This window comes from Plecotus auritus (genome assembly GCF_963455305.1).
Source record: "Plecotus auritus genome assembly, chromosome: 5".
Classification (NCBI taxonomy): domain Eukaryota; kingdom Metazoa; phylum Chordata; class Mammalia; order Chiroptera; family Vespertilionidae; genus Plecotus; species Plecotus auritus.
In genome coordinates this window covers 161,814,329-161,828,665 of record NC_137776.1, presented here as the reverse complement: position 1 = coordinate 161,828,665, position 14,337 = coordinate 161,814,329, and positions in this window count along the sequence as shown.

Here is a 14,337-nt window from a genome sequence, read left to right as displayed (position 1 = left end):
AGAACCCAAGAGGCCATCCATGCCCCACTGAAGAAAATGTAATCCCTCTGTGTTTACACCTGTACATTATTTATAGGTATTCTGTATCAGTATAGTTCTCATCATATTGCACATTTATTCACTATTTCTGGTTTGCTTGGCAGAAGGTTGACTCATCTAGGATTTTATTTTACAAAGCACTCTCTAAGATTCAGTAGGGCATATCTTTTCTTAATCAGAATTTTGTTCTTTTTTATTGTTTATTTTTTCCACCACCATTTATCCCTTCTATGCCCTCATAGAACCATCCTATCTAATAAAAGAGTAATATGCAAATTGACCATACCTCCGCTACACCCACAAACCACGCCCACCAGCCAATCAGGAGCAAGTATGCAAATTAATCCAATCAAGATGGCTGTGGCCACAGAGCGAACAGGAGGCTTGGTTTCCCCGGCAATGGAGGAAACCAAGCTTCCTGCACACCCTGGCCAGCCCAGGCCTCCACTCAAGGCTACAAAGTTTCAATTATAGAAGATAAATAAATCCCAGATACCAGGGCCTCCGCTTGGATCACCTGGGGGTGTGGCCAGCCTGCAAACCACCACTGGCCCCTCACCTAGGCCACCCCACGCCCCAAGGGAACCCTCACCCTGATCCAGGATACCCTTCAGGGCAAAACCAACCAGCCCCCACCTGTGCACCAGGCTTCTATCCTATCTAATAAAAGAGTAATATGCAAATTGACCATCACTCCAACACACAAGATGGCTGCCCCCATGTGGACACGATATAGCTGCCACAAGATGGCCAGCAGGGGAGGGCAGTTGGGAGGGATCAGGCCAGCAGGGGAGAGCAATTGGGAGGGACCAGGCCTACAAGGGAGAGCAGTTGAGGGTGATCAAGCCTGCAGGGGAGGGCAGTTAGGGGTGACCAGGCCTGCAAGGGAGGGCATTAGGGCTGACCAGGCCTGCAGGGGAGTGGTTAGATGCAATCAGGCTAGTAGGGGAGCAGTTAGGCATCAATCAGGCTGGCAGGAGAGTGGTTAGGGGTGATCAGGCTGGCAGGCAGAAGCGGTTAGGAGCAATCAGGAAGGCAGGCAGGCAAGCAATTGGGAGCCAGCAGTCCTGGATTGTGAGAGGGATGTCTGACTTGAGGGGTCCCAGATTGGAGAGGGTGCAGGCTGGGCTGAGGGACACACACCCTCATGCACGAATTTCGTGCACTGGGCCTCTAGAAGTTTGAATATTTGTTCAGTAATTAACTTCCCTGTACCTCAGTTCAATTCCAAATGAAGAACACAGTGCCTTCCACTATGATGTGAATGAAGTAAAATAACATATGTTATGATCTAGGCAGGCTGTCTAATACCATGATAGATTAGAATCGTTGCTATTATCCTTTTGAGGCAATGGAGACCTATAATGAATATTTTGGTAAATGAATAATAACAGGTAAAATGTTATCACCAAATGCCAAACACAAATCTAAGCACTTTACATGAATTGACTTGTTTAATCCTTACAACAAGCCTACATGTTACTTCTAAATTATGGCAACTTTGCAGATGGTTACATTGAGACAAAGAGTGATATGTAACTTGCCCAAGGTTTTAGTAGCCTCTTAGTGACAAATCTTAGAGTGAGAAAGAACCATACTATTCATTGCCTCCCCTGATGGAAGAATGAATAAATCTCCGTTTTTATATATAGCTCTAAAAAGAAAAACTTCCTATAAAAACAAAACAAAAATAAAATCATTGATATTATTCATATAGAAATGAGATCAAGAATTAGCTAATTTTTCTCAATGAAGCATTCTTTTGCCAAGCTCTGTGGCTGGTATGTGGTAAGCTTAATGAACTATTGAAGAAATGAGTGCCTGTTTATAATTCATGCATTCAGCTAATTCTGTTTTAATTGTTTTGAATGATAATTATCATAAATAAGATCAGCAACAGCAAAATTGAACCATCTGTCAAGGTGTGTGATTAAGTATCTTAAACTGAGACTAGCATGAGAGTTGGGAAGAGGGTGAAAATGCAGAAACAGAAACATTGCAACAAAAGCATTGATTCTGGCCCTAACCGGTTTGGCTCAGTGGATAGAGCATCGGCCTGCGGACTGAAAGGTCCTAGGTTCGATTCCGGTCAAGGGCATGTACCTTGGTTGTGGGCACATCCCCAGTAGGAGGTGTGCAGGAGGCAGCTGATGGATATTTCTCTCTCATCGATGTTTCTGACACTCTATCCCTCTCCCTTCCTCTCTGTAAAAAATCAATAAAATATTTTTTTTTTAAAAAAAAAGCATCGATTCTGCCTCTCTGATTACTTGTCTTACTTGCAAAGCTGCCACTTGGCTCCAGGCACAGTAAAATACACATATTCCAGAACATCGAGGCCAAGCACTCAGCATCACTAGCCACCTTTGGAAGAACAAAGGGTGAAATCATTAACAGAATTTTTGTACACCTGGGACTTTTGTAAAAATATTAAACAAAGTAATTATTGCTTAACACAAAATCTCAATTTTTCTTACATGTATTTTTGTATTTTTCTAATAGTGGCAGTCAATTTGAGGATTTTTATTGTTTGAGCCAACAAAACAAAGAGTGATGAGCTTTATCTATTTCTCTCTCCTTTTTATGAATTCATTTAAGATTATTAACAGAATATATGTCTGAGCACACATTTAAAATGTGTGAGCATTAGGCAGTGGCAGGCCCCAAATTCTCAACTTGTTAGAAATCAGTATTCAGGTCAGGAACATTCTGAGCCTCTCCAAGAGATACAGACAGAAAACAATGTTTAGTTCCTGTCACTTCGACATAAAAGAGATGGCATCATGCTCTGATTACATTACTGTTTCCAGGATCCAGACAAGCTGTGTGTCTGCTAGCGTTTTTACTGAGAAAGGTTAAAACAATATTAATAGTTTCTCCAGAGCCTATAATTATCTTCACTCTAGGCCCATGGTCGGCAAACTGCGGCTCACAAGCCACATGCGGCTCTTTGGCCCCTTGAGTGTGGCTCTTCCACAAAATACCACGGCCTGGGCGAGTCTATTTTGAAGAAGTGACGTTAGAAGAAGTTTAAGTTTAAAAAATTGGGCTCTCAAAAGAAATTTCAATCGTTGTACTGTTGATATTTGGCTCTGTTGACTAATGAGTTTGCCGACCACTGCACTAGGCAAACAGCTCAATCTGTATCATCAATAAATATTATCTAATTTCCTTAAACTAAAATTTGAGGGAACAGATTTTTTTCAATTTATTTATTGACAGGTGTTTTTTTGTGTTTTTCATGGCTTAGTGGGAAGAGGCATTTCCCACTCCCTTTGCTTCTACCATTTACTGCATCAAACATACAAGAAGTAGAATACTAATGCATAATCAGTCTCACCTCAACAGCTGTTTAGTCTGATTGGTGCTCTGTGGACAGAACTGTGAATGGTAGAGATTTCTGATTTGAAATAAAACTGACGGAGCAACATCAAGTGACCAAGCATTTCCTAAGATGGTCAAAATGAGAGCTTGGCCTAGTTTTCAAGCTGCTTTCAGTTTGGTTTAATATTAAAGGAGCAAACAAGTTAGTGTCAAGGGTAGATGCAAGATATGAACACAAGGGAGTGAACATAGCTACCCACTGTCTTTCTTTTTCCTTCCGGTGGTAAGCTACACATTTGGTGGTCGTTGTCGTCCTTGTAGTGGCGGTAACTCCACAGGCCCAAGACATGTGGAGATGTGATCTTGCCATCTTTTAAAACAATGTGAACGATGCTATGCCAGTTCTCAAGTCTAACGACTACCAACAGGCATTGGCACGGGCGGGTCCCAGACTTCCAGCTTGTTAGAAATCAGTACTCAGGACGGGAACATTCTCAGCCTCTCCAAGAGGTATAATGTAAGGCAAATTCCTGGAGCATCAAAGGGTATTTTTGTGGTATATATTTTTTTCTGTACCATTGGACCTAGAGCAAACCTGAAATAGCCAACTGTGCCAGTGGTCTGGAGCTTGTCCACTGAATATACTGATGTACTACCTTCATTAACTATATGTAAGGGATTCTGTGATCAGAACACCCAGTTTATTTTCCTCGAGAAAATCTTAAAGGGAAAGTGTGACTTCATAATGATGTATGGAGGGAAGTGCACGCGATACAAATCAGAAGACAGCTCTGCTCCTTGGTAGCCATGTATTTTGGACAAGCTGATTAGCCTGTCAGAGCTCTGCATTTTTCTACCCTGGGAGTAACCATAAAGCATACCCTGTATTTCTCAGTGAGTCCCTGGGATATATATCATCACCAGCGTAAGTGAAGCACTTTGTAAATTCCAAAATGTTTTAGTTACGGTAGGTTTATTATTGCCTAAGTGAAAGTAAATTGTGTACTTCTAGACATAAATATCATTTCTTCCTCTAAGAGATTAGAAAGGAAATTTTACAAGATTCCCAGATTTAGCAGACATTGCCAGTAGCCTCATAATATTTCTCCGTACCCCATCCCCATCTTTTTTAAAATTAATAGACTTGATTTTTAGAGCAGTTTAAAATTTATAAAGTTCATAGAACCCTTGAGCAGAAAGTATGCAAGTTCCCATATACTCCCTTCCCTCCCCCTCCCCCAAAATTCTCTTTATTATTAACATCTTGCGTTGATGTGATATATCTGTTACCACAATATTTGAACTAGTATCGATATATTGTTATTAACCAAATTCCATAGTCTATATTCCAGTTCACTCTTTGTGTTGGACAGTCCTTTGGGTTTTGCCAAATGTGTATTTTCATGTATCTAACACAACAGTATTATACAGAATGGTTTCATTGTCCTAAAACCCGTGCTCCACCTGTTCTCATTACTTCAATTATTCCGCTGTTCAGAAGTCTTGTCTTTAACAGAGCTGCTTTAAGATTGAACTAGGCATGCTTGGATCTAGTATCAGCCAAATAAGTGGGCCAAAGAGAATCTGGGAATTTCCTCTATCATTCTTTCCCTTGCAAGATTTCACTACGTCTCTCTCCACTGTGGCTGCAACTTTGTCCTCTTTCCTAAATCAGAAAGATTGCAATGTTCCCCCTCCATTCCATGCATAAAGACTATTTCTGTCCTCAAGCCGGAAGCAGAAAAAATTGAAACTTCTATGTAAAAATAGCCTCTTTGAGAGCAGACTCATCACTTGAGTCAGCCTGCTTTCTCTACAATAAATTTACATAGATCTCTTCTGTACCATGTCCAGACATTTAATTATTTTACTAGAGGTGTTGGTCTGATAGTATCTGTCTCCAGAAGCATTTCCAATAGAAGTAACACACACACACACACACACACACACACACACTTCCGCTATAATGATTATTTTGAAAACATGAATTTCTTCCAGTTCAATTGATATACTAAGAAACAATTTCAACATAATGTGAATCTTATCTTTCCTTATGCGCCATTTCACCAGAAGAAACGGTAGATGAATGCAGAAAACTGCATCCAGTTGCTTTGAACTTGTAAGGATGCACAAAATGTAGGTACACACTCACACAGATCTGAAAACCCTACTACATACCTCAGTTTACCTCACATGTTAGAGTCACACACATTCATTTCTTGTGTTACAATTATATATACTAGTATATCTCATTTCAGATACCCTTTTTTCCCACCACTTCATAATTACTAACAGGCTGCAGCACTTCTAACAACCATTTTTTCCAAGCACACTTCAGCTTTTTCAAGGTAAATTGCCAAACCCATTATAGTCTTTCTGTGTCATGTAACTATTTAAAATAGGTAAAGTTGTGCTATATTTTTATTAGATGTATATATTTTATTAGATATCTACTGAAGAATCTTTTGTGTAGTCCCATTTTTCCCCATAAGTTCTATGGCTTTTATTGAATGATTTTATATAGTAAAGTAATTTTAGGAACACATATGCTATGTAGTTTGTAAAAGACCTATATAGAAGTCTATGTTGGGGATGGTTTAAAGGTGGGAATATCTCTTGCAGATATTACTTTGCAATTTTTAAAATATGGTTTTAATTTATAAAAATTATTTTAATTATCAAAAAATATGAAAAAGGGACAATGAGTGAAGGAAATGAAAGCCATATTATACCATCTAGAAAAATAAGTTAGGAGATATTTTTTCTCTGTAGCCTCAATAACTGTCTAGTGAATGTTTATATTTCAACTCTGTCCTTCGATAGTTACACAGCAAGCAAAAAAATGCTTAAATGCCAGAAAGTTTGCCCAGTGGATAGGTACACAAACTAGTTTGGGCTTGCAAACATGATTCCAACATTCTAGAGAATTTATGGTGTAGTTTGTCTAAGAGTTTTTTTGCAGGTACTAAAGTTTGTGTTAACTATAAGGGATATTTTTGAGATCTCATACTTTAAGAAAAACTGTATGTCATTCAGATAGCCCACCCTGCCACCCCACATGATTGTGCAATGGAAGGTGGGAATAGGGGGCGGGGACAAATACACACACACACACACCCCTATATGTATATATAATATTAAGGGTTCAGACTATAATTCCCAGAAGAGAAGGGACAGATAGCTTTGTAAGTAATAGGAGATAGTTTTATGTAGATGTTAGGAGTGTATAAAGAAGCCAGGAAATGTGCATACATGAATGCAGGACAAATAATATTTTTCATTTCTATTCAAGCAATATAAAAAGTACTTTATGATATTGAATTTTTCCATCCAAATTTCCCACTAGTGGATGTATTCTCAGATTAGAAACATCTAATAGAGAAGAATTTTAATAACTAATACTTCTACTGTGAATATTATGTTATTGGTTATTGGTGTTACTATTCCCATTACAGCTAATACTATTATTAAGAAAAAGAAGAATTCTATTATAAACTTTAGACAAAAATTTTAGTTCAGAAACATGATCTTCAAAGTGCCTACATATGCATATATGTATTTTAGAGTTGTAATCATAAAGTTTTGGTTTTAATTTTCTGACTCTTACATTTTATTTCTAGAACTTTTAAAAAATATTTTGATGAAGGTTTCATATTTTTTATTTTCTGTATCCACATAATATTTCATTCCTTAACATTAGAATTTTCCAAGTTGTGATACTTATATTTATTTCAAAAGTAAAGATTTACAAGTACATTTTTTACTTAGGTTAAATTGTTTTCTTAAGTTTTTAGGGTAAAACGTAACTTGGATCAATATGTATGAATATGTGAATACCTTAAAACATTTTCATATGGCTTTCCAAAATGTCTTTTAGAATTATAGTGCCACCAATAGTTATAATTGTTGTTTACTAAAAAATCTCCCAAAGTTTGCTGCTAATTTCCCAAGTGCTGTTGATTGAATAACGTAATTCCATGTGGCTTTTATTCTATTAAAAACTGTACTGGAAAACATTTTGAAGTAAGTTCATCATTATTTTTAAGTGAATGGCTTATATTCTGGGATTATTAATTTTTAATTTTATTTTTAATATTTATATTTGTGTACAATGTACATGTATCATGTCTATAAATCAAGTAAAATACTCTTGTAAAAATGGTTTTTCTGTCTTTCTAACAACATCAGTTTCTCTATTAACTATTCATTACATTAAATACTATTGATTTAATTATGAAAAATTAATTTTTTGAAACTACAAAAGAGTAAAGAGGATAATTCTAGCAATATAAAATTAGATTAATTTCCAGAGATTAGTCCTTTTGTTCACATATCTGAGGAAGACACCTTTTTTAGTTATATTTTTACTAGAGGCCCAGTGCGCAAATTCATGCACCAGTGGGGTTCCTCAGCCTGGCCTGCAGGATCAGGCTGAAACTGGTTCTCTGACATCCCCCAAGGGGGTCATGGATTGCAAGAGGGTGCAGGTCAGGCCAAGGGACCCCACCAGTGCACGATCAGGGCTGGAGAGGGACCGCAGAAGGGCTCCAGGATGTGTCCGGCCTGTCTTGCTCAGTCTAGATCGGCCAGACCCCAGCAGCAAGCTAACCTACCAGTCGGAGCATCTTCCCCTTGGTTGTCAGTACACATCAACTGGTTGACCAGTCGACTCTCTGCCCCCTGGTGGTCAGTGCATGTCATAGCGAGCAGTTGAGCGGCGTTAGCATATCATTAGCATATTACTCTTTCATTGGTTGAATGGACAACCGGATGACCGGACACTTATCATATTAGGCTTTTATTATATAGGATAGAAAATGTATTTTGTCAGGAGATATGTTTGTTTACTGTCAACCTTATAATACATAGTAGCTTGTTTTCTTGTAGAAATAATCACATTCAGTCTACCACACATTAATGAACAATGCTATTTTCTAATGTTCATCCCTGTAGTTACATGGGGTTATAAAAGAACAAGTTGGAGTAGATAATATTTTAAATTCAATAGAAACAAGAAGAACATGATAGTATTTTTTAGAGAAAAATACAGAGCTCACAATCAAGCAAAGCTTTAAATATATAATTTGATGTCTCTAATCTTTCTTACATGTAGTTTGGTTCCAAGTCACTTTTATTAACAATTTATATTAGTAATTGTTTATATTTTCAATGTACCTACATTTTTACAGATACTGCAAATATAATTAAGGTGGAACCCAGCCACTAAGTCTCTGATTTATTGGGTAACTTTTGCTGATTTGCTTTATATGCAATTTATATAGGAAGGAGAACACTAAAATAGCAATCACTACACTGCATTGCATTCAGCTGGCATGGTCTTCTACACTCTGAGATCTTTGAGTGTAAGAACCAGAGCTTATTAATTATCTATCCTCATCACTTAGCACAGTACTTTAAACAGCATGTGCCCCATGAATGATTATTGAATCACTGCGAGAGTGATAACTAGACAGTAAATCCCATTGTGCAATATAGTTCTCTGGAATTTCTCCTCTGAGAGATTAGAAACTACAGTTTTCTTTTAATCTGTGCAAGGGTTGTACTTTTTCAAAATTGATTCAGATTCCATTGCAACTGTAATCTCCATTGCTAAAGTTTTCTCAAATATTATGAAGCTCTTTCTGTATAATGGAAGTTTCCTTAATAATCTCAATTATAATCATGATTTTTTTTATATCAACACAGCCTCTATGCGAGAGGCGAGCTTGTACTACAAAACCATGGACAAGGGCTAAAGAATTTGATGTTTTGCCAGATAACTATGAAATATCATACATGATACTCTATTTTTTTGCTATTAATTTCTTACACATCCAAATGCCACTTAGACTGGTTTTGCTAAAATGATGTCTCGTTCTTGTCAATGGCAGAAAGCAGATTCAGTATCAAAAGTGGAAATTGTACACCTGAGAGAAACTCAAGGGAAATGGAAAATTCTCAGCCTCTCAAAAAAGTATCTAAAGGAATGCATAAAGTCATAAGGCAGGCTTAACAAACATGACAGGATCTTACTCAATCTTGCCTGATACCAGTGAAGATTTCTTGGTGCAATTTTATTAATAGAAAGTTAGTTTTAATTATTCACATTAGCTAATAAATCATGCAATATTTAAAGAGTAGTGTGTGGAATTATGATGTCCTGTAACATCTGTTTAAGGTGAGCAGTTCTCTCAATAGATTTTGTTGGCTGAATATGATAGATTCTGTCTTTGTCCTTCTCTCTCGCTCAACTAGGAACTGTTCTGTCTCAGCTCATTGTGGCTAAAAACAAGTTAGACTCTATTGACTCATTTTTTACTGACAAGATTGTTTTCAGCAAATTGACCTGTAAATATAATTAAGATATTATATTATACTAGAGACCTGGTGCACGAAATTTGTGCACTGGAGGGGGGCTCCCCTCAGCCCAGCCCTCACCCTCTTGCAGTGCAGGACCCCTTGGGGGATGTCCACCTGGCTTAGGCCCACACTCAGACATCCCTCTCGCAGTCTGGGGATCTCACAGTCCAGGACCTCTTGTCTCAACCAGAAGCTGGGCTTGCTGCTCCTTAGTGCTGGCCCCGCCACCCACCCACTGATGGGGGTGGCAATTGGCGGCCCAGCCGTCCAGGGGAGGGGCTGTGGGAGGTTGAGGCACCACAGTCACGCCCCATCCCACCTCTGTGGAGGTGCCAGGACTGCGCCATCCCCTCTCCTGCCATCTCTACAGAAGGGGCGGTGCCAGGACCAGGACCGCACCTCCGCCTCACCCGCTACCTCTGCGGAATAGGGGACACCGGGACCACCATGGCTGGCCTGGCAGCACAGGCTCACTGGCCCTGCTGCCCGCCCACTGGTAGTTCATAAGGTTGTTCAGCAGTCCAGTCTAATTAGCATATTAGCTCTTTATTATATAGGATTAAGTGTGTGTTTTTTAATATATTTTTATTGATTTCAGAGAGGAAGGGAGAGGGAGAGGTAGATAGAAACATCAGTGATGAAAGAGAATCATTGATCAGCTGCCTCCTGCATGCCCCCTACTGGGGAGCGAGCCTGCAACCCCCGGCATGTGCCCTTGGCTGGAATCAAACCTGGTACCCTTCAGTCCACAGGCTGACGCTCTATCCACTGAGCTAAACCATCTAGGGCAGATTAAGTGTTTCTAATGGATGGAACACTATAAACTTAGTTTCTTTTTACTTTTATATTTTGTGGTTAAATTTTTAAGTTTTGAATGTCAGTAGGGATTGATGTGAGGTCTGGGTCTAGGTTATAAATGTAGGAAATGGTCTTCACTCAAGAGGTGGGCAAATATGAGGTAATATACAGGCAAAAGTTACCCAAATTTTCAGAGAGATTAGGAAAATAAATGCTAGATTACCAACAAAAATAATAATGATAATTAAACAATTTAATTTTATACTATATTTTTCTAGATAGTACTACATAATGTATGGTCTCATTTATTATGCATAAAACCATATAAAGTACTTAAGGGCACAGTTTGGGTTCCTTTTTTAATGAAATAGCATAAGTTCATAGAAATGTACTCAATCAGGAGATGGTTAGTAAATTCTGGAATTGGTTAGATTTTAGTTTTTCTGACTTTAGATATATATGGTTCTCCACTCTATTTACTGTTCTACAACATAGTAAATCTCAAAATATTTTCCCATCTCTTTTGCAGTATCAGTTTGTGATAGTCTTGTTGTATAGCACATATATTTTGTCTCCTTGTTCATTATTATAAGCCCAGTACATAGAACAATGTCTGCCCATAGTAGAGCCTTAAATAATATTAGTTGAATAAAGGAATAAATAAATTCCACACTTTTGGTGATAGATTTCAAATTAATGCTGTTAATGAGAGGTGGTTAAAAGATATGTTTCATCAGACATATTTTTTCTTTTACTATCTGGTTGTGGGGTGGAATACTCGATTAGTACACGCTCATGAATATTCCTCTGTGAAGTATGAAGATGTAGCCCTGGACTAGTAAACATGGCTTGTTCATGTAAGAAAACTGTTCCCACTCTTTGTTGCAAGGTACAGCAATGGTTCAAGAGACAAGAAAGAGAAAGAAAGAGGAGAAATAGATAAGAGGGAGATTTAGACCATACCGTTCTTAGCTGCTAATGGACTGCAAATGGCCATAAGTGCTGCTTAGGCTCAAATATATCTTTGAACTGGATAAAATCTGATTTGACTTAGAAAAAAATTATTTGATCAGACTGAACTAATGTAAGCCAAGTTTTTTTTCATATCGATAGATTGTGGCTCAAACACAGTTTCTAATACATCAGAAAAATAACGTGATCACCTTATATGCATTGCCTCTGAGACTACAGTTCCTTCCACTTACAGCAACTTGAACTAAAGGTATGCCAGTATAAATGGAGAGAAGTAAACCATAATCTAAGATGATGGCCTAAGACAGTGGTCGGCAAACTCATTAGTCAACAGAGCGGCAAACTGCAGCTCGCGATTTTTCAGTTTCTTAACTAAAATTTGTAGGTAAAACTTTAAAATTAGCATATTGTCATTTAACAATATTTATGTTGCTTTTAAAAAATGAGAGATAAATAATTATAGATTGTTAATTGGGCAGTGTGGGAAGACGGAAAGGTGGCTCCGGGGCCGGGGCAAAAGCGGTGCTGGCAGCCAGGGGAAGGAAGGCCAATTCTTGCACGAATCGTGCCTCGGGCCTCTAGTTTCATATAAAAGATGAGGCAAAGAGAGATGTGTAGAATTATATAAAATAAATATGTGAAATTATATAAAACATGATCTCTAGTCCACAGATTTATAGACAAGTGATATTTCAAGTAATGTTAAAGCTCAAAAGGAATTTTGAAAACATCTAGTTCAGAATGCTCACTCTGCAGGTAAGTAAATTGTCCACTGTCACACAGCTAATTCCTAAGTGGTGGTTCTTAAACTTGAATCCAGATATGACAACACTAACTTTTCATTAAACCTTCAACTTTCCATTTACCTACATTATGATCCTTTATTCTCATTTCTTAATTGTTAAGTGAATGGATATGATTTCATTGTGTTTCTTGCAAGGCAGAGGGTTTGGAAAGAGGTTGAACAGATTCAAAGAAGTTATAGATTAGGATGTAACAATCTATAATTATTTATCTCTCATTTTTTAAAAGCAACATAAATATTGTTAAATGAGAATATGCTAATTTTAAAGTTTTACCTATGAATTTTAGTTCAGAAACTGAAAGCATATCACTTGGCAAATCATTCTCAAAAGTTCAAATTTTGGTCATTTTCTACAGCTTGCTAAAACAAGTTTATGAATTTATTTACAAGTGTTGGTTTTTTATGTTTTCTTTTTCCCCCCTAGTAATGTGATAACAGCAATATAATTCTTAGTGAGAAAATCAGTGTTGTGTCTTTAATTACTTTTAAATTCCTTCACTGTATATTTGTTATTATGTTTCTCTGCTCACTGTTCAGTGAGAGTACGGAGTCCCCTTATTCATCGGGAATTGATAGATGAGTAGGAGTTTGCTTTCTTATTCATTATTGAACACACATGTTTTCCTTTTCAGAAGCCACATTAGTGTAAAGATCAATGCAGTACTCACACCAACTGCCCTATCAGCATCATCAGTTGAGTTTATGAAGGAGCTACCTATGCCTGTTGGGACAAATGCTAACCAAAACCAATCTAAGACCAATTACAATTCATTGAATAAAGGTTTCTCACTTATCACTAGATTAAGAGTCTGATTAGGCCAGTCATTGATGCAATATTGAAACAAATGGGGACTTCCAAACGTATTCACCCAGCCTTAGATGCAAACCACTTTGGAATGAAAAAAATTGAACACTAGTGTATTAAAAGACAAATATTGCTTTTGACAGATGGAATTATAAACCCTTAGGTTTAAAAGTAGCTTGAGAAGTTTAGTCCAAACACATAATGCTTGTCTCTCCTCTGAAAAAGTATCAGCCAACTACCATGTGCACGTGCCCTGTGTTCTCACCTGTTCTACTAGGTGATGCTCCTTGGTTTATCATTTTTTAATCGGTAGCATCACCATCAATAGATTACATACATATATAACCCCTTCACATCTGGCAGAGTTAGAAATGATAAATTATTCTAGTCACTGTTTATTAATAAATCTAAGGTTAACTTTACCTTTTTTATTATCCCATGTTGTGTTTACAGAAAACATATAGGCACACATATCAGAAAGCAGTAAAAAAATGTCCCATAATCTCTAAACATTTCTATATGTAGAAATTAGGGACCAAAGCTTCTACCCAGGCAATTCAATTATTTCTTATACCTTACTTAATTAGCATTTGAACTTTAAAAACAATCTTGCCAATTTCTTTTCCTTATTTATGAATTAATGTCAACATAATATTTTTTTTCTGATCTCTTTCACATTTGTTCTTTCAACATCATATTTTAATTGATTTTTCATTTTTTTATTGTTTAAAATATTACTTGTCTCCTTTTTTCCCTAATACTCCCCCTGGCCACTCCCACCCCCTGAGGGCAAGCTCCCACTGTCCCAGTGTCTGTGCCCATTGGTCATGCTAATATGCATACAAGTCCTTTGTTTGATCTCTGACCCCCCAGCTCCTGCCTTCTCCCTGAAATTGGATAGTCTGCTCAGTGCCACCTTGTCTCTGGGTCTGTTTTTGTTCATCAGATTATGTTGATCATTATATCCCACATATGAGTGAGATCATGTGATATTTATCTTTCTCCCACTGGCTTATTTCACTTAGCACAGTGGTCGGCAAACTCATTAGTCAACAGAGCCAAATATCAACAGTACAACGACTGAAATTTCTTTTGAGAGCCAAATTTTTTAAACTTAAACTTCTTCTAATGCCACTTATTCAAAATAGACTCGCCCAGGCTGTGGTATTTTGTGGAAGAGCCACACTCAAGGGGCCAAAGAGCCGCATGTGGCTCACGAGCCGCAGTTTGCCGA